This window comes from Geotrypetes seraphini, chromosome 18 (assembly GCF_902459505.1).
Source record: "Geotrypetes seraphini chromosome 18, aGeoSer1.1, whole genome shotgun sequence".
In the NCBI taxonomy this organism is placed as follows: domain Eukaryota; kingdom Metazoa; phylum Chordata; class Amphibia; order Gymnophiona; family Dermophiidae; genus Geotrypetes; species Geotrypetes seraphini.
In genome coordinates, this window is record NC_047101.1 from 27,866,731 (window position 1) to 27,890,420 (window position 23,690).

A 23,690-nucleotide genomic window follows, 5' to 3' on the forward strand; every position below is an offset into this window, starting at 1 on the left:
TTAATAGATCTACTGTATCGGGCATCTTCTTTCTGTCATTTCCAATATGGATATTTGGATTTAGGGTGCCCAGCAGCAGAACATAAGAATAACCTTACTGGGTCATGTAGCCCAGTATCCTGTGGTCAACCTCGGTTTACCTTTCCTTGGTAAACAGTGAGAGTTCAATCTCCATGCTTAATCACCATAATGTCAGAGATTCATTTGGAAGTTATTCACCAATGGTGGAACCTCTCTTTGTGACTGACTCACATTTCCCACAATGTTTGTACTCTTGATCTAGTAACATTTCTTTCCTTCAAGAAAGGGACTAGAAACTTGAGGATGATACACGTCAACAGGTTGGTGATTGTCTTAAGTATGGGAAGCCTTCAAAAGGTACTTGGTTCAAGCATGTGCTTTAGTAGGAAAAAAGCTGCTTGTTGACAGAGCATCTCAAACATCCAGATAGAGTATTACAGAAAAAACCCAGTCCCACACTTAGACTCCTGTAATTTACCCTTAAGAAAGCCACAGTAAAATGACTGAAATGTCAAAGGGTCAATTTGACCCCCTTTGATTTTTGCAGGTGTGAATGTTTATATCTTGGACAGTATAGTAGCTAGCCTCTTGAAACCTATGTATCATGCAAGATGCAAAAGACCATTAAAAGTCATAGATGCATGAAATAATTTGTTCATAAATTAGTAAAAGCTAAACAATCTAATTTTTGGCCCCTTTTATGAAGCAGTGCTAGAGGGTTTTAGTGTGGGTTGATGTAGTAAATGCACTGACACTCATAGAATGCCTATGAGCATCAGAGCACTTGCCTCACTAGCCTGCATTAAAAACCTCTAGCGCAGCTTGATAAAGAACTGCAGAAGTCACTTCTGAGATTAGAGACTGGACATCTAAATGACAAATAAAATTTAAAAGTGGATAAGTGATGCACATAGAAAAAAATAAACGCATCTTCACCTACAAAATGCTGGGGGCATTTATTGAATTACCTGTAAACCGTGCCAAGCTCTATCTTTATGGAGATGATGCGGTATACAAACTTAAAGTTTAGTTTAGTTTGGCATAGGAATCATCACCCAAAAAATAGATCTTGAAGTCATTATGGACAGTATGAGGCTAGTAATCAAAAAACATAGATGTCCAAAAAGGATCCTAAATTGGCACTTGGACATTCTAATCACCAGGACGTCCAAGTGCCTATAATCAAAACTGTCTTTCTGTACATCTAGCGAGGTGTTCCAGTCTCTAGGCGTTCAGAGCACGAGTTGCATGTGGTGAAGGTGTGTTATGGGTGGGCTTTAGCCGGTCTCAAGAGCAGGTTAGACATGGACATTTTGCAGCAATAATCAAACATTCTGCAAGACATCCTGGATGGAACTTATACGCTTGGAACAAGACCAGTTTTAGAAGGGTCTAAGTGCCATAAAGGTACCCAAATTGACCGGATGACTACTGCATGCATCAAGATAAGACACCCTCACACTCTCCCAGTGCTCACTGACTCCCCTTCCACCACAGAAAAATGAGAAGAAAAAGGTACATACCTGTCTCTAAAACAGCAGTATCTGGTATGTGGAAGCCTAGTAGAGCTGCACACAGGTGTCTTAAAGTAGCCTGGTGGGTGGGCTAATGAACCATAGAGTGGAGGACCCAGGCCCATAAACCAATCTAACCACTACATTTATGGTAGAACGTGTGAGCCCACCCAAACCCTATTATACTGCCATATAGGTACTACCTGCAGCCATAAGTGCTATTGGGTGGTACACAGGAGGGTATAATAGATTTTGAGGGGGGGGGGGAGATTGGTGGGCTCACCTAAATTATAAGGGGCTTATGGTGAGATATACAGTTGGCACTGTTCACAGCAGTGCCCTCTAAGGTGTCCCATTGCTCTGTCGGGATGTCTATGTGGCCAGACCATTGGAAACTTCGGCATCACGCCACGAAGCTGTTTCTTAAATTTATGAATTATCTTCTTGTCTACATCACCCTGCTTTTCTTTGGCATTGGAATTTTTTCCATTTCTTCCCCTTGAAAAAGACCACGAAACATGGCCCATGTCGGGACCTCCTAACAAATTTAAGTTAAGTAGGATTTCTTTATCCTTCCTGCCATTGAAAAATTTAGTCAGATATTTCAGAAGAACACCTTATTTTCAACACTTACTAGCCATACACAGTGATGGGACGGTGGGTTCGGCTATAGGAGCTTTGGCTCTTAGTCGGACTACACATATTCTGAGTGTATGCCTAAGTGTCCTTTACAGTAACTGAATCTTCTTCTAAAAATAAGTTTGTGACCTTTCTTCTGAGAAGTCTTCTTTCTGTTTTACATATATTTTGCTTTGACTTCACAGCCCTGAAAATTTTGTTTGTACAATCATCCTCACCTCTCCTATTTTTGATTTCAGACCATTACTATGTCAAAATGGTCAGGATTAGGACATTTTCAACCTGGATGTTTTTCTGATTGAAAATGGGGCATAAGTAGATGTATAAGTAGATGATTTTATTATTATATTTTGACATTCAGCAGTTTGCATTCAAAAATGGCTATTTTTGTTCCTCCAACTTTGGACGTTCAGCTGGAAACATCCAAGTTGGATTTAGACGTTTTTTGTTTTTGTTTTTTTTGAAAATGCACCCCATGTTGAAATTTTCAGTCAAGTATGACGTGGCTGCCAAGAAAACAACTAGAATGTTAAGAATTATTCAGAAAGATATGGAGAACAAAGCCGTGAATATCATTTTGCCTCTGTATAGATTCATGGTACAACTACATGTTGAGTAAACAGTACCCCCAATACTGAGCACGCTCCTTTATTACGTTCAGAAAGGAGTAATTTGTATTGTTTTGACAACCCTAATCATGTTGAAATAATGTACCTAAGACTGTGTGCAGTTTTCATCTGTCCATCTCAACAACAATATAATAAAATTAGATAAAAGTTCAGAAAAAAGTAAAAATAAAATGATAGAGATTGGATCACATCTCTGATGAAGAAGCACTAAATAGTTGCTCACATTGCAGATAAGACAACTGAGAAGGAAAGTTCTCCCTGTCATTTCATTTGAAGCATGGCCTAGTGGTTAGAGCAGCTGCCCCAGCACCCTGAGCATGTAAGTTTAAGTTGCACTGCAGCTTCTTGTGACTCTGGGCTAGGGTTACCAGACATCCGGATTTCTCTGGACGGCTTTTCAAAATCCGGCACTTTATCTGGATTTTGAAAAGCTTCCAACAAATCTCCATCGGGCAGGAGGGCATCCGCGCATGCATGGATGCCACGAGATGACTTGCACATGTGTGTGTGACATCATTGCGTAGCATCTGCACATGCACGGATGCCCTGCCCAATGAGAGTAGGCAGTGGGGGTGCGGATATGGGGCAGGGATGGGTGGAACTGGGCGGGGATGGGGGCAGGTCTAGGGGGGTCCAGATTTTCTGTTTTCTGATTTTCTGTAACCTTACTCTGGGCAAGTCAGATAACACTTCTTTGCCCCATGTCACAGAAAAAGTGTATATCAAGTTTTAAATTTGAATTGTAAACCACTTTATGTACTGTATAGTAAGACAAACTCAACCTGTAACCTGCAACCATCCCCTTTACCTGTATATGGCTGTTTGGGGGAGGATGGGCTGGAGAGGGCTTCAATGACTGAAAGGGTGTAGATGGGCTGGAGAAGGTTTTGATGGAGATTTCGACAGTTGGAACCCAAGTACAATATCGGGTAGAGCTTTGGATTCTTGCCCAGAAATAGCTAAGAAGAAAAAAATTTAAATTGAATCAGGTTGGGCAGACTGGATGGACTATTTGGGTCTTTATCCCAGGACAAGCAGGCAGATATTCTCACATATGGATGACGTCATCGATGGAGCCCAGATGCGGACGCCTTGCAAGCAGACTTGCTTGAAGAAACTCGAAGTTTCGAGTCGCCCGCACCGCGCATGCGCGAGTGCCTTCCTGCCCAGCGCAGGGCATGTCTCCTCAGTTCTCAGCTTTCCGTGGAGCCGAGAAGTCCATCTTTGACTCTGCATTTAACTTTGTTCACTTTGTGCCTTCTCTCAACCGTGGTTTGTGTTTTTTTTCTTCACGAATTGCTGTTTTATTTTCTTTTATTTTAGTAAAAAAAAAAAAAAAAAATTTTTCTTCTTCCGTTCGTTTTCTGGGGCAGCCCGAAGGCTTCGACTTTGCGGCGGCTATTTTTCCATCTATGTCCCGCCCTGCTACAGGCTTCAAGAGGTGTAGCAAGTGTCAGCGCATGATCTCTCTTACGGACCCTCACGGACGCTGCCTCAAGTGCTTTGGGCTGAAACATCATCCTAGGTCGTGTCTGCTTTGCCAAACACTTCAGCCTTGTGCTTTTAAGCGTCGTTGCATTCTGGTGGACAAGTTTTTCGAGATGGAGTCTCCTACTGATCTCTCGACTTCGAAGGCGTCTTCGGCCTTGACTTCCACCTATGCTCCTTCTGCGCCTACTGTTTCCACCTTGAGCCTCATCAGACCTTCGTCGTTTACAGCGGCTCTTGCTTCGACGTCATCTGCTGTATCTTCCCCTGTTTCCTCAGGTCAGATAGCTCAGCAGTCGGTTCCACCGGTGGTGATTAAAGTGTCCAAGACTCCTAAGTCGAAACACACTCACACTACCTCGAAGGAACCTCCAGCCAAAGCAGGTGGTCCGGTTTCAGTCGCGGATCCATCCTTGCCGACTTCTTTCCAGACCATGTTAGAGAAGCAGTTTATTCAGTTCCTTACTAACATGGGACCCAAACTGCTTCCTCTTATCCAGCCTGGGCATTCAGCATACTCCCGCAAGGTCGAGCTGCTTCCTTTGCCCCAGTCTGACTCTGCAGGGAGCAGAGTCTCTGCGAGTGTCTGGTCTGCCATCCAAGCACGAAAAGCAAGGAGCAGATTCTTTGCGAGTGCCTCAACGAGAATCCTCACACTCTAAACAAGGGGCAGAGTCTTTGAGAGTGCATCGAGGTTCCTCCACCAAGCCTCTGGAGCTTCGATCTACAGCCTCTAGTCCTATTCATACATCGGCATCGGCTGCCTACGTCTCCGAGGCAAAGTCTCCTCGATCCTCGAGATCTGGTTCCAGACACAGTTCTCACCGACATTTGAGGCCTTCATCGAGGCATCCCTCCAGGCATCGTTCTTCTCATGACAGACCATCTTCCTCGAAGCCTTGATCTACTTCAACCTCGACCAGACCACCGTCTCCTTGTTCGAGGTCTCCGATGCTGGACCTCGAGCATGTTCCGGTCTCGATTGCCTCGTCCAAGTCACCAGGTTCCTTTGATGCCTTTTTCCCTGCCGAAGCTTCTTCTTCGACACAGGCTGCATTGACGTCCTCAAGTCCTTCTAGAGGCAAAGTATTGGCAGATCAGCTATCTTTCTCGTCTTTCCTGCGACAGATGGCTGTAGACTTGGATATTCAATTAGATACTGGCTCCAAGTATTCTAAAGAGTATCTAGAAGTCATGCATTTTCCTCAACTTCTGGTAGAGTGTCTTAAGCTTCCGCTTCATAAGCTTCATAAGCTTTTGAATCAGACTTTTGGTCGATGCTTGGAAACCCCTTTTTCCATACCAGCTGTTCCAGGAAAATTGGACTCTAGGTATAAAACTGTGCATCGCAAAGGGTTTGACAACTCACAGTTATCTCATCAATCTCTGCTTGTTGAATCCTCCTTGAAGATATCCTTACAAGGTTTATGCCACAGTTCCTCCTGGAAGGGAGGGGAAAACTATGGACAAATTTGGACGTCGCATCTACCAGAATGCTATGATGTCCTCTAAAGTCCTCAATTATAATTTTTATTTCATCACTTACTTTGAATTTCTTCTTTCTCTTCTACCAAAGTTTTTGGATTATTTGGATAACCAAATGCATTTTGAGTTTCAAGAAGTCATTGCTTCTTTCTCTCAATTACGTCTGAATCTCCTTCAATCATCTTATGATGCCTTCGAGTTATCTGCCCGAGTGGCTGATAGCTCTGTAGCTATGCATCGTTTTGCCTGGCTTCGTAACATTGACATGGATTCTAACCTTCAAGACCGCTTAGCTAACATTCCTTGCGAGGGTAACGACCTCTTTGATGAATCCATTGAAGCAGCCACCAAGAAATTATCTGACCATGAGAAATCATTTGCTTCTATAGTCAGACCTAAGCCAAAGCCAGCTCCTGCCAAGCCTGCACGCCCTGCTCTTATCTATCAAAGGCGTTTTGCTCCGAAGCCGGCTCCTTATACTCGCCCTCCTCTGAAAAAACAGCAACCTCAGAAGCAACAGAAACCCCAACCTTCTGCTGCACCTAAGGCTTCTCAGCCTTTTTGACTGTTTACAACAGAGCATAACCTCCACCGTTCTGTCTCGACCTCCTATAGGGGGAAAAGGGGACAGTCTCCATCATTTTTACAATCGATGGACGATAATTACATCCGACCTCTGGGTGCTTACCATCATCAGAGAAGGATACTCTCTTCATTTCACTCAGGTTCCACCAGAACTTCCTCCAAGAGAGTATCCTTCCAATCCATCCCAGACCGCCCTTCTTCAGGAAGCTCAAGCTCTGCTTTCTCTCCATGCCATTGAATCAGTTCCCTTGGAACAGCAGAACAGGGGGTTTTACTCCCATTACTTCCTTGTTCCGAAGAAGACGGGTAATCTGCGGCCCATTCTGGATCTCAGGGCTCTCAACAAATTTTTAGTCAAAAGTTTCAAATGTTGTCCCTGTCATCTCTTTATCCCCTTCTCGAGCAGAGCGACTGGTTATGCTCTCTAGATCTCATATCCCCATTCATCCGGCCTCCCGTCAATACTTCAGATTTCGGGTGGGGAATCTGCATTATCAATACAGAGTACTACCCTTCGGCCTGGCCTTGTCTCCCAGAGTGTTCACCAAGTGCCTGGTAGTAGTAGCGGCAGCTCTCCGGAGTCATTGTGTTCAGGTATTCCCCTACTTCGATGACTGGCTCATCAAAGATTCCACGTCTCAAGGGGTTATTGTAGCGACCCAACGGACTACCTGGTTCCTACAAATTTCGGGTTCGAAATCAACTTTCCCAAATCTCAACTTCAGCCCTCACAGATTCTACAATTCATTGGAGCTGTTCTGCACACTATCCAACTCAGAGCATTCCTTCCACAATGTCTGGAAGCTCTTCTTCAACTCTGTCATACAGTGTCTACCTGCACTTCCATCTCAGTGAGACACATGATGGTACTTCTGGGTCACATGGCCTCCACAGTACACGTGACTCCTTTTGCCAGACTTAAGAACATAAGAAGTTGCCTCCGATGAGGCAGACCAGAGGTCCATCTCTCCCAGCGGTCCGCTCCCACGGCGGTCCATCAGGCCTATTGCCTGAGCAGTGGTCCCTGACTATCCCTATAACCTACCTCTACTCCTATCTGTACCCCTCAATCCCTTTATCCTCTAGGAACCTATCCAAACCTTCTTTGAAGCCCTGTAACGTGCTCCAGCCTTTCACAGCCTCCGGAAGCTCGTTACATGTATCCACCACCCTCTGGGTGAAAAAGAACTTCCTAGCGTTTGTTCTAAACCTGTCCCTTTTTAATTTCTCTGAGTGCCCCCTTGTACTTGTGGTTCCCCATAATCTGAAAAATCAGTCCCTGTCTACCTTTTCTATGCCCTTCAGGATCTTAAAGGTTTCTATCATGTCTCCGCTTTTCCAGGGAGAACAGCCCCAGCTTTTTCAGTCTGTCAGTATATGAGAGGTTTTCCATACCCTTTATCAGTTTAGTTGCTCTTCACTGTACTCTATCAAGTACTGCCATGTCCTTCTTGAGGTACGGCGACCAGTACTGGACACAGTACTCCAGATGCGGGCGCACCATTGCACTATACAGTGGCAGGATGACTTCCTTCGTCCTGGTCGTGATACCCTTCTTAATGATACCCAACATTTTGATTGCTTTCTTGAGGCTGTGGCGCACTGTGCCGATGCCTTCAATGTTGTGTCTACCATCACTCCCAGGTCTCTTTCAAGGTTACTTACCCCTAGCAGTGATCCCCCCATTTTGTAGGTGAACATCGGGTTCTTTTTCCCTACATGCATGACCTTGCATTTCCCTATGTTAAAGCTCATTTGCCACTTTTTGGCCCACTCTTCCAGTGTCGTTAGGTCTCTTTGGAGATCTTTGCAGTCTTCCGTGGTTTTAACCCTGCTGTAGAGTTTGGTGTCATCCTCAGAATTCCTCAGTGGACCCTGGCATCTCAATGGACGCAAGTTTGTGACCCTCCTTGTCGACACATTTCTGTCACTCCTTCCTTGAAGAAGTCTCCCGTTGGTGGATGCTCTCTTCCAATCTTTCCAGAGGCTTGCTTTTTCAAACGCCCCCTCATCAGAAGATCCTCACGACAGACTCTTCAACCTACGCTTGGGGCGCTCATCTCGATGGTCTCTGTACTCAAGGCCACTGGACCAGTACTGATCGTCAATGTCACATCAATCTGTTAGAACTCAGCAATTTTCAAGGCTCTCATGCTTTTCAACATCTTTGCGACCAGGTAGTCCTCATCCGGATGGACAACCATGTATTATGTCAACAAGCAGGGAGGGACGTGATCTGCCTCACTTTGTCAAGAAGCTCTGAAGGTTTGGGATTGGGCAATCCACCACAACATCTTCCTCCAAGCTGTCTACATTCAAGGGGCGAAGAATTGCTTGGCAGACAACTTGAGTCGTCTTCTGCAACCTCACGAATGGACTCTCCTTTCCTCACCTCTTCATCACATTTTTTCACAGTGGGGAACCCCTCTTTGCGGCTCCCCACAACTTCAAACTGCCTCAGTTCTGCTCCAGGATGTACTCTCCTCACCGCCTCGAGGCAGATGCTTTTCTTCTGGAATGGACGAATCTCTTCCTCTACGCATTCCCTCCTTTTCCTCTCATTCTCAAGACTCTGGTCAAGTTGAAGAACGATCATGCCACCATGATTCTAATCGCTTCTCGGTGGCCAAGACAACCTTGGTACTCCCTTCTACTTCAACTCAGCACCAGGGAGCCATACCTTCTACCAGTTTTTCCTTCTCTACTTACACAGAGTCAAGGATCTCTGCTTCATCCCAACCTGCAGTCTCTACACCTGACAGCTTGGTACCTTTCAACTCTTCTTCAGTTGTCTCAATCTGTAAGAGATGTTTTAGAAGCTTCTAGGAAGCCTACCACTAGACAATGCTATCATCAAAAGTGAACTAGATTTTCTACGTGGTGTTTTTCTCATCATAAGGAGCCTCAGCATTCCTCCTTATCTTCTGTTTTGGACTACCTGTTGCACTTATCCAATTCTGGCCTCAAGTCTGCATCTATCCGAGTCCATCTCAGTGCAATTGCGGCTTTCCATCAGCCTATTGAAGGGAAACCCCTCTCTGCTCATCCAGTGGTTTCCAAATTCATGAAAGGACTCTTCAATGTTAAACCTCCTCTCAAACCGCCTTCTGTGGTTTGGGACCTCAATGTTGTCCTTACTCAACTCATGAAGCCTCCATTTGAGCCAATTGATAAGGCTCATCTGAAGTATCTCACCTGGAAAGTGGTGTTTCTCATAGTCCTCACTTCCGCTCAACGAGTCAGTGAACTGCAAGCTTTGGTTACTGATCCACCATTCACTGTGTTCCATCATGACAAAGTGGTTCTTTGTACTCACCCAAAATTCCTACCTAAAGTGGTCTCAGCATTTCATCTCAACCAATCTATTGTACTTCCAGTGTTTTTTCCAAAGCCTCATTCTCACCCTGTAGAAATAGCTCTTCATACTCTGGACTGTAAACGTGCTTTGGCCTTCTACTTGAACGCACTAAACCACACAGAACTGCTTCTCAACTTTTTGTTTCATTCGATCCAAATAAGTTGGGCCATCCTATTTCTAAGCGTACCATCTCCAACTGGATGGCGGCTTGTATCTCTTTCTGCTATGCCCAGGCTGGATTACCCCTTCACAGTAAAGTCACAGCCCATAAAGTCAGAGCAATGGCAGCTTCAGTAGCTTTCCTCAGATAGAGCTGATAGAGCTGCTACTTGGTCCTCGGTTCATACCTTCACTTCTCACTATTGTCTGGATACTTTCTCCAGACGGGATGGATAGTTTGGCCAAATAGTATTACAAAATTTATTCTCCTAAATTGCCAACACTCCCACCATCCCATTCTGGTTAGCTTGGAGGTCACCCATATGTGAGAATACCTGCCTGCTTGTCCTGGGATAAAGCACAGTTACTTACCGTAACAGGTGTTATCCAGGGACAGCAAGCAGCTATTCTCACAACCCACTCACCTCCCCTGGTTGGCTTCTCTGCTAGCTATCTGAACTGAGGAGACGCACCCTGTGCTGGGTGGGAAGGCACTCGCGCATGCGCAGTGCGGGGGACTCGAAACTTTGAGTTTCTTCAAGCAAGTCTGCTTGCGAGGCGTCCGCATCTGGGCTCTGTCGATGACGTCACCCATAGGTGAGAATAGCTGCCTGCTGTCCCTGGATAACACTTGTTACGGTGAGTAACTGTGCTTTATATGCCGTCAGAATAACATAAAACAGTATGGGAAATGCCATTAATGTTTCTCATCAAATATTTATAGCATACAAAACTTCAGGCTATGTCACCCTGCTTGATAAAAGACATCTCTAAATAGAGACAACAACACATAAGCTAAGTGAAATGAAATTATTATAAATTATAGAAAGCTATAAGCACTGAAATATTTAAAGCTCTTGATGGAAGCTAAAATGGAAAATTAGAAAAATTAGACCCAGTGACGATTTGCCACGTAAAGCTCAGAACAGTGATACGTTTGAGTTCTCAGTGGTGACGCTGAGGGCCTAATAACTATCTGAACAGGTCGCTAGTTGAAATAAGGAAGAAGTTCTTGTTTCTATTAAACTAATATTAATGTTTCTCATGTCATTTCAAATGCATGTCCATCCCTACTGTTTGTCAAGCTAGACCCTGAGTATCAAGTTTTATTAAAATTTTGATATATTGCAATATCATAAATTCAAAGTGATTTACAATTAAAAATGGTGTCTCAGTTATTAACTACCACAAACACACAGACATTAAGGACTTATACATAGGGGAAGTGGGGGGAACTACAATAAGCATAGTAAAGTAAACATGAAAGGTAAGTACAACGGGAGGGTAAAAATTTTAAAAGTGTAATAAAAGTAAAAAGGAAACTAAAAATTTTGTAGTTTCTCAAGGCCTGGGACAGAGGAAACGAAAGTTTCTGCAATGAGTGTGGTCAAAAAAAGAATCCGACGAGGATTATGTCTCAAAGGCATCCTTATACAGCCAGCATTTTAAGAGCCCTTTAAATTTACTTAGCGATTTTTCTTCCTTGATAAATGCTGGTAAAGAGTTCCATATTTTGGGTACAGTAACAGAAAAGATCGTATCTTGTCTGGTATTTATTATTCTAAGCGATGGAATTACTAGAAGGTTTTTGTCCTCTCATTTCAAACTTCTAGTAGGAATTTATGGAATAAGAACATAAGAATTGCCACTGCTGGGTCAGACTAGTGGTCCATCATGCCCAGCAGTCCGCTCACACGGTGGCCCTCTGGTCAAAGACCAGCACCCTAACTGAGACTAGCCCTACCTGCGTACGTTCCGGTTCAGCAGGAACTTGTCTAACTTTGTCTTGAATCCCTGGCCTATGACAGACTCCAGAAGAGCATTCCAGTTTTCTATCACTCTCTGGGTGAAGAAGAACTTCCTTATGTTTGTACAAAATCTATCCCCTTTCAATTTTAGAGAGTGCCCTCTCGTTCTCCCTACCTTGGAGAGGGTGAACAACCTGTCCTGATCTACCAAGTCTATTCCCTTCAGTCTTTGAATATACCTTTCTAGGAATGATGGGGCTTTAGTTGTTTATATTTTGAATGTTAATAATGTTATTTTAAGGGAGATTCTGTGGGCAATTGGCAACCAATGAGCTTCTTTGAGGAGAGGAGTTACATGGTCAAATTTTTTTCCTATTTGTTATAATTTTGATTGCTATATTATGAATTAATTATAATCGATGGATTTCTTTTAGAGCGACTCCCTTGTAGAGTGAATTGCAGTAATCCAACTTTGAAATGATCAGTGAATGTACAAGGACATTCATTGAGGATGAATCCAAGAATGGGGCAATTGATCTAATCATTCTTAACCTCTGAAAACAGCTTCTCACTACTGCACTGATCTGGTTGTGATATGTCAATTTTTGATCAATAATAACCCCCAGAACTCTAATCATAGTAACTTCCTGTAGATGAGTATTATTTATGTTAATCGGGGCGTTGAGTTTTATTCCTTCTTTCCATGGGAAGTGCATTATTTTTGTTTTATCTGTGTTCATTACTTGTTTATTTTCATCTAGCCAGTCTGAAATTATACCTAATTTCTTATTGACATTTAGAAATTTCTCTGTAGAATATGAATCTAATGGAAATAAAAGTTGAAGATCGTCTGCATAGGTGAATGCTGTAAACCCAATAGATTGACAAAGAGCAAAGGGGTTAAAACGATGTTAAAGAGTAGGGGGGATAATATCAACCCCTGCAGGATACCATAGTTGGTAGAGATCATGTCTGAAGTGGAATTATTAAAGATAACATTTGATGATCTATCTGAGAAATAAGATTGAAACCATTGAAGAACAATATCACTAATTCTGATGGATTTCAGTGTTTTTATAAGAAGATGGTGATCAATGGTGTTAAATGCGGAAGAAAGGTCTATGGATATAAGGAGAACAGATTGGTGGTGATCCAGAAAATAAATGTGGTCATACCTATCATCGAGTGTTCTGTTGAATAATGTTTGTGAAATCTTGTTTGATTAGGATGAGGTGCACCTGTTTTATCTATAAATTCAGATATCTGATTGAACACTACCTTTTTGGTCAATTTAGCTAAGAATGGAATTTTAGCTATTGGTCAAAAATTCATGGTGTCGTTGTGGTTTACTTTTGGATTTTTGAGAATTGGATGGATTATCAAATGTTTCCAGGATTTTGGAAGAGATCCTGTTTCTAGACTGCTGGTGATGAGTTTATGTATGAATGGCCCTAACTTTTAAAAAAGACAGAATGATTTCAAAGTTACTGCTTTTTATATTTATGGATTGAAACAACCGTTAAATGTTGCTTAATGATGGTAGATTTTGAGAATGGCGAGATATTATCGGGCTCTGTGGGGTCTGGGTCAGTTTTTGATCTAAATTGACTTCTAATGCTGATGATTTTTTCTTTATAGTAGTGTGCAAGATCTTGGGCGGAAATTGAAATTTCAGAATTGATATTTCTTTTGGGTTTAAACATAGTTAATGATTTTAATATTGAGAATAGCACGGCAGAGTCTTTTGTCTTTCCAATACATTTCTTATAGTACTCTTTCTTTGCTGCATTTATTTTAATTTTATAGTGGTTTGCTTGTTTCTGATATTTTGATAAATTAGAAGATGTTTTAGTCTGACGCCATTTTCGTTCAAGAGCACGCAATTGATTTTTAATGAATGTTAACTCGGCGGTATACCAAGGGTTGTTTTTTTGTTTTTTGTTTTTTATGGAAATCAATTTTTTTACGGTAGGATCCAGTTCGTTCATCAAGTTTGTACAAAGATTATCCCACTTGGATAATTGGTCTTCGAGTGACAAGTTATCAAAGTCGTTGATGTTCAACTTAATAGATGAGGCGACTGACGAGTCATCTAGGTTAGAGTAGTGATTGAAAATATTTTATTGTTATTAGACTATGATTGGACCAGGGTACAGAATAGATTTTTGGTACCGAAAAATTTGACTTTAGGGAGTTTGAAGCCAGGATCAATGTGTGTTGGTTTAGAAATCATGGTGGCTAGATTTAAGTCGAAGATGAAATCTATTAAATCAGATGATAAAGCATTCTCTTGCACATCGACATAGACATTAAAATCACCCAATATTAGTGGGTTTTCTGTAGATGTGCAAAAGTCAAATAATATTGATTGAAACAGGGTAATAACGTCTCAATTTATTGGGGGTGGGACATAAAGAAGCAGCATTTCCAGTTGGAGATTTGTATTTAATCTAAATTGAAGATATTCGATAGTTGATCTTTGTGGCAATGAAATAACATCCTTGATGAAGGAGTGTCTATAAATAACTGCAATTCTCCCGCCCTTCTTTCCTATTCGATCTCCTGGCCTGTTGGGTTTTCAGGATATCCTTAGTAAATATGCTCAAGATGGATTTGCATGAAATGGAGGCAGTGCACAAAATCCATTTCAAACACATTTATTATGAATATCTTGAAAATTTAACTAGCTGGGGAGGGAGGGGGAAATTCCTCCAAGACCAGCTCAAGAAGCACCATTTTCCAATCATCTGTACATCTGTGTACATCTGTGTTTACAAATGACAAAAAAACCTATAACAGCGTGAAGTCCTAATGTTGGAAATATTATGAATGAAAGAAAAGTGCCAAGAAATGAATTAGCATAAGAGAAGGGAGTTTTGTAATATGTGCTGAGTCTGTGCCATTTCTAGTTTATGATAAACAATGACCGTGTATGACTAGAAAGCAGCAGGAAATCCTGGCCCTGAACGAGCAAAAGAGACAATGCAGGCTGTGAGCCAAAAATCAAATTTTTAATTAAAAGAGAAGAGGAACAATATCAAAATGACAGATGAAGACCATGTGTAGGAAGTGGGTGACACTGTGCTCCATCAAGACAGTGATCTTAATCATAAGTCATAATTTATGGATAGAAACACTGTTTTCTACACGTGACAATCAACACTGCATATGCTTTAATGGCAGGCAAATCTGTTTTTATAACCAATATAAGGGTAATGTATTAAACACAAGTTACAACACAGCGTGTGATAAGAAACTAGATTCAAAACAAAGTGTAGTTAGGACCAGAACATTTTAAACAATCTGGGATTTCTCAAAATATCCTATAAGATTTAAGTATACAGTGCTTTATCTGTCAGGCTTTACTAGATTTCTATAAGATATTTTGTTATGGTTGGGAATCTTTACTTCTCCCATTTGATTTATATAGAGGTTCATAAAAACATAACAGTAGCCCTATTGGGTCAGACCAATGGTCTATTAGCCCAGTATCCTGTTTCCACAGTGGCCAATCCAGGTCACATGTAGGAACCCCAATAGTAGCAGATACCCAAATAGTAGCAACATTTGAGAGCTGAGATTGTGATGTCATAATGCCTCATTCCACCAATCCCTAAGAACCAACCTCATCAGCTTAGTATCCTGTTTCCACAGTGGCCAATCCAGGTCACAAGTACCTGGCAGCAGTGGCGTACCTAGGGGGGGGCGGGGGGGGCGGGCCGCCCCGGGTACCAGCCCTAAGGGGGTGTTCCCGGCCTTGCCGTTCAGTCCCCCGCCACCCCCGAAGGACCGCTCGCCCCACTGACCTTCCTGCACCATCTGTGAAGCAGCCCGCAGCAGGATCGCGAAGTCAGCGTCAGCATCCCTGCGCTGCTTCCTGCGCCGCGATCCCGCCCCACCCTGAAGGCCTGATGCCCCGACCCACCCCGAAGGACCGCTCGCCCCCCTGGCCTCCCCGCACCACCTATGAACAGCCGCAGCAGGATCGCGAAGTCAGCGTCAGCATCCCTGCGCTGCTTCCTGCGCCGCGATCCCGCCCCTCCTCTGACGTCAGAGGAGGGGCGGGACCGTGGCGCAGGAAGCAGCGCAGGGATCGCTGACGCTGACTTCGCGATCCTGCTGCGGCTGTTCATAGGTGGTGCGGGGAGGCCAGGTGGGCGAGCGGTCCTTCGGGGTGGGTCGGGGCATCAGGCCTTCAGGGTGGGGCGGGCGGGCAGGCAAGCAGGCTTTCAAGGGGGAGGGGGGTGACAGGCAGGCAGGCAGGCCTTCAAGGGGGGACAGGCCTTCGGGGGGGGGGTGCAGGCCTTCAAGGGGGGCAGGCAGGCCTTCAGGGGGGTGCAGGCCTTCGGGGGGGGGGGTGCAGACCTTCAAGGGGGGGCAGGCCTTCAAGGGGGGAAAGGCAGGCAGGCCTTCAAGGGGGGGACAGGCCTACAAGGGGGGGACAGGCCTACAAGGGGAGGACAGGCCTACAAGGGGGGGGGACAGGCCTTCAAGGGGGGGTGCAGGCCTTCAAGGGGGGGGCAGGCCTTCAAGGGGGGGAAAGGCAGGCAGGCAGGCCTTAAAGGGGGGACAGGCCTACAAGGGGGGGACAGGCCTACAAGGGGGTGGGACAGGCCTTCAAGGGGGGGACAGGCCTTCGGGGGGGTGCAGACCTTCAAGGGAGTGCAGGCCTTCGGGGGGGTGCAGTCCTTCAAGGGGGTGCAGGCCTTCAAGGGGGGGAAAGGCAGGCAGGCAGGCCTTCAAGGGGGGGACAGGCCTACAAGGGGGGGAGAAGCTACAAGGGGGTGGTACAAGCCTTCAAGTGGGGGACAGGCCTTCGGGGGGGGGGGTGCAGACCTTCAAGGGAGTGCAGGCCTTCGAGGGGGGTGGTGCAGGCCTTCAAGGGGGTGCAGGCCTTCAAGGGGGGACAGGCCTTCAAGGGGGGAAAGGCAGGCAGGCAGGCCTTCAAGGGGGGACAGGCCTACAAGGGGGGGGAGAAGCTACAAGGGGGTGGGACAGGCCTTCAAGTGGGGGACAGGCCTTCGGGGGGTGCAGACCTTCAAGGGGGGGGCAGGCAGGCAGGCCTTCAAGGGGGGGACAGGCCTACAAGGGGAAGGGACAGGCCTTCAAGGGGGGTGCAGGCCTTCAAGGGAGTGCAGGCCTTCGAGGGGGGTGGTGCAGGCCTTCAAGGGGGTGCAGGCCTTCAAGGGGGGACAGGCCTTCAAGGGGGGAAAGGCAGGCAGGCAGGCCTTCAAGGGGGGAAAGGCCTACAAGGGGGGGGGGAGAAGCTACAAGGGGGTGGGACAGGCCTTCAAGTGGGGGACAGGCCTTCGGGGGGTGCAGGCCTTCGGGGGGTGCAGACCTTCAAGGGGGGGACAGGCAGGCAGGCCTTCAAGGGGGGGACAGGCCTACAAGGGGAAGGGACAGGCCTTCAAGGGGGGTGCAGGCCTTCAAGGTGGGACAGGCAGACCTTTAAGGGGGGACAGGCCTTTGGGGGGGGGACCATGATTTAGAAGTACACAGAGGGAAGGGGGTGTTCAAAGAGACATGCATATGCCAAACTTTGGGGGGGGGAAGAAATAATGGGTCTGAAAATAGAGGAGAGGGAGAGAGATGATGGACCATGGGATTTAGGGAGGGAAGGAACAGAAAGGGAGAGAAATTGGACACAAGGGATGGTGTGGAGGAGGGATAGAGATACTGGATAGGAGGGTAATTAGGAAAAGAAACGGAGAGATGGTGGACTCTGGGATGGTGGGGAAGGAGGGAGAGATGCCGGATGAAAGGGTATTTAAGAAAAGGTGGATCTGTGGAGGGAGATGAAAAAAAGGAAAGATACCAGACTTCCTGGGAAGGGAAGGGAAATGGAAAGGGAGGACAGAGTTGGCAGATGGATGGTTAGCATGCAGAAAGAAGGAGACCCTGGCAAGCAAGTTATCAGAAGAAAACCAGAGCCTTGGACCAACAAAATTTGAAATATAACCAGACAACAAAAGGTAGAAAAATTAATTTTATTTTCTGTTTTGTGATTATAACATGTCAGATTTGAAATGTGTATCCTGCCAGAGCTGGTGTTGGACTGCAAACGTGAGCTAGGATTTAACAGAAAGAGGAAAAGTCCTTTTTGTTTCTTTATTTTATTTACACCACAGCGCCAGTGTGGTTAGGAGAAGCCAAAGGGGGTGAAAAAGCTATAAAACCCACCAGGAGTTTTGAAAAAAATCACCCAACTGGGCAGGAAAATCGAATTGAAAAACCAATTCAATAGGGCTGAATCGAATCAAAATTTTTTTTTCCTGTATCTGGCAGCATTAGTTTGCGCTACTGTCTTAGACTTTAGGACCTGGGATTGGGGAGAGATGGCATCCTCAGTACTTTATAATGCAAGTGAAACGAGGATTTGGTCAGACTTTTGAAGGGTCTGCAGAAAAAAAATATTGTATAGGCCGGGGACATGAGACAGCAGGAAATGGGAAATTTTCTTCCTTCTATTTTTGTGAATGGAAAGGCTGAGGATGTCAGAGAGGTCAGTTAAAATATGTGCTTTATAAGAAAATATAATAATGTGTTTTATAAAGTTTATAGCATAGCTGGCCTACCCAGTGAGGTGTTCCTAGTGGTGATGGTGGCAGCGTGTCAATGTGTTGAGAGGAAGAGGTGGTCTGGGAAATTCTGCTGAGCAAACTACGGGCCCATTTCCACCCCCCAGTTAGTCCACTCCACTCAACTGATTCACACACTGAGTGGGTCTTTGGGTGTTGTTTTGGGATCTCTTCCAGTGGTTTATCTCCTTCTGGTCCAAGGAAGGAAACTTTGTTATCCTTAGCATTGACCTACAGAATATGTTTGTAACAGCGCTGCTTGTGTGGCATTAGGCTATGTAGTGATCGAAAGAAAAAAACAGACCTTTGCACATTTTTGCACTATATGGTGGGTGTATGAGGAGATTCACATTTCCTGCACAGCTAAGTCCATGTGAAGTTACCTTGTGCTGTATTTGACATCTAGCAAGGTCTCTGTTTGAAAGGAAAGATCTAAACTTAAAAATGAAGTGGCCAGAAGTTATGGTAAAAGCAGATAGTGTAGCTGGTTTTAAGAAAGATTTGGACAAATTCCTGGAGGAAAAGTCCATAATCTGTTATTAAGACATGGGGGAAGTGTCTGCTTGCCCTGGATCGGTAGCATGGAATGTTGCTACTCTTTGGGTTTTGACCAGGTATTAGTGTCCTGGATTGGCTACCATGAGAATGGGCTACTGGGCATGATGGACCATTGGTCTGACCCAGTTAGGCTATTCTTATGTTATGTTCTCATCTGTAGGGGCCTTTGTTTTCACTTCTTATTTTAATGTATTTTTTTTCTGGGAACTTATCAGTGTTTTTTATAATGGGAACAAAAATGGAAGAGAATTAATGTGTGTGGAATGGGGGTTAACTAATTTCTTCAGCTAAATAATTCAATCCACTTCAAACAGACATAGGAGAACTTGTGCACCATTCACACACCCTCCAACCAAAAACGTCAAAAGAAAAAAACTGTTCGACAACCTCCTAGCCATTCGAGCTGCAACACTCGACCCCCAACTCTACAACCAATTGATATCAATCACAGACTGCAAAACCTTCAAAAAGAAATAAAAACCCTTCTATTCAAAAAACACATAAAACCGAACTAACACAATCAGAACTGTCCCAAGCATCACCTGCAACTACTCCATATGTACTTCTAATGTCATGACAATTTAGACATAATTTATGTTATGTTATGTTTGGAATAATGGTTACATATATGAGGTTCAATAAAAGAAAATTTTCACTGCCTGTTTCTATTCTGACCATTTATTCCATTTCATGGTTATTGCAAAAAAAAAAAAAAAAAAAAAAATTTTTACATGGGGGGGGGGGGGTGTCAAAAAATGATGGGCCCCGGGTGCCACATACCCTAGGTACGCCACTGCCTGGCAGAAACCCAAATAGTAGCAACATTCCATGCTACTGATCCTAGGGCAAGCAGTGGCTTCCCCCATGTCTGTCTCAACAGCAGACTATGGACTTTTCCTACAGGAACTTAACCAAACTGTTTTTAAACCTAGCTGTTATCATGCATTCTCTGGCAATGAGCTCTAGAATTTAACTATTCTTTGAGTGGAAAAATACTTTCTTCTATTGGTTTTAAAACTATTTCCATGTAACTTCATTGAATGTTCCCTAGTCTTTTGGTTTGGGGCCCGTTGACATCTTTTGTTACTTCAACATAGTTGTCTTTTATTTCATTTTTGTTTATTTTTATACATATCCAGGATGGAGTGGGGGGGGGGGGTGGAGGAGGATATCTTTTTGGTTTATTTCTTGATTAAATTGTTGGATGAGAGGGAAGGGATATTTTTCTTCTGCATTGTTATTGATTGAATTTAAGTGCTTATGTTGATTATTAATGTCTGTATAATTCCTGGCATTTTGTATTAGTTTTGAAAATTAATAAAGATTAAGAAAAAAAAGAATGTTCCCTAGTCTTTGTAATTTTTGGAAGAGTGAAAATTGATTCACTTGTACCCATTCTACACCAATTGGGATGTTGTAGACTTCAGTCATATCTTCCCTCTGCCCTAACCTCTTTAGCTATTCCTCAAATGAAAGGAGTTCCATCCTCTTTATCATCCTAGTTGCTTTTCTTTGAACTTTTTCTAATTCTTCTATATCTTTTTTGAACTCAATACTCAAGGTGCGGTCACACCATGGAGTAATACGGAGGCAGTATAATATTCTTGATCTTATTTACCATCCATGTCCTAATAAGTTCTAGCATCCTGTTTGCATTTTTGCTATTGCCACACACTTCGTCAAGAAGGCTTACAGGGACATATATGTATGCTAGTCAGAGAAGTAAATGTATAATAAATGAGAAACTGACTATAATTTTAAATACCAATGGTAAGAGAGCTAATGCCATCCAAAAGTTGCTCAGAAAAAGTGAAACTCTGAAGGGAGGTGGATACCTTCCCTTGGTAAAAGAGTTTACCATCCAATCATTGCATTTGTTTTAAAAGGCATCACTCTTTAACCAGGTAAAAACTTCAATTGTATGACAAAATGCTTAATCGACAAAGATTGTTCAAAACTCTTATATATGAGAAAATCTCTTGTTTGCACTTATCTGTGCAGACTTGCAAAACTGTGAATATAAGGGCTCTGGGGTCTCAACGTGGCCCCGTTTCGATAAACTGCTTCAGGAGACCCAATACAATGCTGCACACTGGTGTAAATGTATCTTCCCAAGAGATGATCTAAAAGTAACAACAAAAAATTTTTGTAACAATCACAGCGCAACAAAAACTCAGAAATGAAGCGCTGAGAAACTAAATTGCTTCTTGGCAGCCTAAGGGCAGAGGAGAAAAGCACTCACATACCGTTTGTCAAAATTTGAAGAATCCAAACGACGGAGACCGCTCACCTCCTCACTATTTTTATACTACAGTGAGGAGGAGGGGTGACCTCCAACGGAACGTGATGACGTCACTAAGTTGATGACGTCAAAAAGGTTAATGTATGGAAAAGAGAACACTGTCATTGTGAATAAAGAGCTATTGAAAAAAACTACTGATGGAAAAAACTACTGATGGAAAAAACTGCTGTTAACCCTATGCTGAGAAACCACCAATTCACAAAAACGCCACCCACTCAATCTCATTATTTAATCCGCTGGGATGAAGTGTGTTGAGCTCAAAAATCCACTTCTGTTCCTTGCGCCAGAGGAGTTTGGGTATATCACCCCCTCTGGTAGTAATGACTATGTCAAGTACTGAAAATCTCAAAGTGGAAATGTCATGCCGCTGTTGCGTCCAATGCTGCACAAGGGGAGCTTCTTGTATACCAGAATTTATCCTGCTTATATGCTCACCTATCCTAGTTTTAATACTACGTACTGTGCAGCCCACATAGCTCAAACCGCAAGGACATTGTATTATGTATACAACTTGCTTTGTGTTACAGTCTGAAGCTGTATGGCAAAGTTTTCTTTTAGTGATCAAATTCATGTACTGTAGGGGTACACTGTACTGACACATTCTACAGTGCCCACACGGATGATGTCCACTGTTTGTAGAAATGTCCTGAAAAGATTGCTGGAACTGGGAATGAACCAGCTTTTGTTTTAAATTGTGATTTCTGGAGAATGCAAATCGAGGGGGTTCTAGAAACTCTGAATGGTATTGCATGACATGCCAATGTTGTTTAATAGTCCGTTTGATGTGAAATGCCAGATGTGAGTAGGGTAAAACACATACTAAAGATTGATCATCACTCTTGGGATGTGTTTCTAATAGTAAAGACCGGTTAGCGTACAATCCCCTCTTGTATGCTTTCTTGATGACAGAGACGGGATAACCCTTTTCTTCAAACCTGGCCTTCATAACTTCTGCTTTAGAAACATAATCCTGTGTAGAAGTACACAGTCGTCGGAGTCTCAAAAACTGACCTGCTGGGATGTTATCCCTTAAATGCTTCGGATGAAAGCTATCATATTGAAGAAGATTGTTACGGTCAGTAGGCTTACGATAGATAGATGTTTGAAAACTCCCATTACTCAACTGAATGTTAATGTCCAAAAAAGGTACTTGATGTTGATCTTTATATAGAGTGAACTGCAGATTAGCATCACAACTGTTCAGCCATCCTACAAATTGGTCCAGTTCTTCTGCTGTGCCTGTCCATATACCAAAAATGTCGTCTATATAGCGTTTCCAAAGAATCAACTGCTGCCAATAGACAGAAGGGTACAAAAAAGTATTTTCAAATCTGGACACGTGGACATCATCCGTGTGGGCACTGTAGAATGTGTCAGTACAGTGTACCCCTACAGTACATGAATTTGATCACTAAAAGAAAACTTTGCCATACAGCTTCAGACTGTAACACAAAGCAAGTTGTATACATAATACAATGTCCTTGCGGTTTGAGCTATGTGGGCTGCACAGTACGTAGTATTAAAACTAGGATAGGTGAGCATATAAGCAGGATAAATTCTGGTATACAAGAAGCTCCCCTTGTGCAGCATTGGACGCAACAGCGGCATGACATTTCCACTTTGAGATTTTCAGTACTTGACATAGTCATTACTACCAGAGGGGGTGATATACCCAAACTCCTCTGGCGCAAGGAACAGAAGTGGATTTTTGAGCTCAACACACTTCATCCCAGCGGATTAAATAATGAGATTGAGTGGGTGGCGTTTTTGTGAATTGGTGGTTTCTCAGCATAGGGTTAACAGCAGTTTTTTCCATCAGTAGTTTTTTCCATCAGTAGTTTTTTTCAATAGCTCTTTATTCACAATGACAGTGTTCTCTTTTCCATACATTAACCTTTTTGACGTCATCAACTTAGTGACGTCATCACGTTCCGTTGGAGGTCACCCCTCCTCCTCACTGTAGTATAAAAATAGTGAGGAGGTGAGCGGTCTCCGTCGTTTGGATTCTTCAAATTTTGACAAACGGTATGTGAGTGCTTTTCTCCTCTGCCCTTAGGCTGCCAAGAAGCAATTTAGTTTCTCAGCGCTTCATTTCTGAGTTTTTGTTGCGCTGTGATTGTTACAAAAATTTTTTGTTGTTACTTTTAGATCATCTCTTGGGAAGATACATTTACACCAGTGTGCAGCATTGTATTGGGTCTCCTGAAGCAGTTTATCGAAACGGGGCCACGTTGAGACCCCAGAGCCCTTATATTCACAGTTTTGCAAGTCTGCACAGATAAGTGCAAACAAGAGATTTTCTCATATATAAGAGTTTTGAACAATCTTTGTCGATTAAGCATTTTGTCATACAATTGAAGTTTTTACCTGGTTAAAGAGTGATGCCTTTTAAAACAAATGCAATGATTGGATGGTAAACTCTTTTACCAAGGGAAGGTATCCACCTCCCTTCAGAGTTTCACTTTTTCTGAGCAACTTTTGGATGGCATTAGCTCTCTTACCATTGGTATTTAAAATTATAATTATTATTGCCACACACTTGGCAGATTCAGCATATTGTCTAAGATGACATCTAGATCTTTTTCTTTGGTGCTAACACCTAAGGTGGACTCTAGCATCTGGT

At 43.5% G+C, this 23,690-nt stretch overlaps 1 long non-coding RNA gene across 1 annotated transcript in view; it reads left to right on the forward strand.

Moving 5' to 3' along the window:
* Positions 1 to 23,690, forward strand: part of LOC117351778 — a 94,178-nt gene that overhangs the window by 37,066 nt on the left and 33,422 nt on the right. The gene's annotated exons all lie outside the window — the stretch shown is intronic.